The sequence below is a fragment of the Symphalangus syndactylus genome, chromosome 5 (genome assembly GCF_028878055.3).
Source record: "Symphalangus syndactylus isolate Jambi chromosome 5, NHGRI_mSymSyn1-v2.1_pri, whole genome shotgun sequence".
Taxonomy (NCBI): Eukaryota; Metazoa; Chordata; class Mammalia; order Primates; family Hylobatidae; genus Symphalangus; species Symphalangus syndactylus.
In genome coordinates this window covers 23,819,267-23,820,752 of record NC_072427.2, presented here as the reverse complement: position 1 = coordinate 23,820,752, position 1,486 = coordinate 23,819,267, and the positions used below count along the sequence as shown (strand labels likewise).

The following is a 1,486-nucleotide window of genomic DNA, read 5'->3' as shown; positions in this document are numbered from 1 at the left end:
AGTTTCATGGCTCTCCTGTTTTAACCACTGCTGGAATCTCATCTTCCAGGTTCAAATCTCAGAGGCAGTCAGGTAGCCCTAATGGGGCTGCTGAGGAAAATTTAAGTGTGCACCCTTATATGTCCACCATCATACCCTGCAGCTCCTCACCAGCAACAACTCCATCCATCCCCATTGCTCATGGAGGTTCCTAGGTCTGGAAAGACTGAGCCAGTAAGTAGAGATGTCATCAGTGCAGCCTCTCCATGAGTAGGTGACAGGTGTACTCTCCTCTCTTTCCTATCCTCTTTTTATCCTCAGAGGACTGGATTCAGCCTTGGGTCCCTGTCCCCTGGGTTCCTTCACCTTAGTCACAATGAATGCTCTTGAATAGAGTAGGAAATAAATGGTGATCACCATCTCATATTCTCCTGCCAGGCAGAAAAACTTCATGACCATTTTGCAGGACTCAAACACCCTTTCCCATGGGGTTTTCTAAGCCCCTTTTCATGGGCTTAGAAAATTCTTTTTTTTTTTCAGTCTTTCGTATGATTTTATTTTCTTCATTCAACCATAATAATATGATATCCAAAGTTTGTCTTAACTGGTGGGTCTGTAAACACAGGCTTATCTATACCACTTACAGGCAAGGCAAATGCTGCTTCTTGAAATGGTCCCTCTATGGACCCTCTGGTCATCTAACCCAAGTATCCCCTTGGCCTGGCTTTATCTTCACTATATTGTGCGGCCACTTCATTGAATCTCATTCCAGACTTTAACTTTTCCATGGCTTCCATGATTTTGCCATGTTTTTCACATAGAATGTGTCTGACCTTTACTGCATTGCCACCACCTTTGGGACCTTGAGCCTTCTTGTCAGCGCTGTCACTCCCAGCGGCTGCTCCCCCTTCTCCCCCTTTTCCAGAACCACTTTTTCCTTGGAGCGGCATCTTGCAAACTTGTTGTTGAACCATCAAGGCTTAGAAATTTCTAACCCCATGGAAAGGGTGTTCTAATCCTGTGAAAATGTCACTGGAATCTGAAACATAAAATTGTCATATTTTCCAGGCTCAGTAAGGATCTCATCATAATAAAGTCTTCCAGAATCTACCTCTGAATCCCCCTAACACATCTCTCCTCTCTTCTTTCACTTACTAGAACCAAGAGTAGCTTCAGCCAGAACAGTATTAATTGTGGGAGCCTCCTGCTGAGACAGAGGCACCATTGGAAGAAAGAGAAAGTAAAAAAAGGAATTGCTGGTTGCAGAGAAGTTGCTCCTGAAGGGGTTCTGTGGACTGCTTGACTGCCCCTATATATCACTCATTAGCATCTCATCCACAGCTTCCATCCTTAACCCTGCCCTCTTCTTTCTGAGAACCTCATCTCCAGTTCCCTTTAGAATATTACCTCCTTTCAGGTGACTGCAAATTACGTTATTTCTGCATTCATCTTCATCTTCACCCCAGTTTCATTCCTCCTGTTCACGATTGTTCCCCACACCTGTGCC

At 44.5% G+C, this 1,486-nt stretch overlaps 1 pseudogene; it reads right to left on the bottom strand.

Moving 5' to 3' along the window:
- Positions 1-533: 533 nt before the first annotated feature.
- On the bottom strand, positions 534-944 carry LOC129481740 (peptidyl-prolyl cis-trans isomerase NIMA-interacting 4-like; annotated as a pseudogene).
- Positions 945-1,486: the final 542 nt, after the last annotated feature.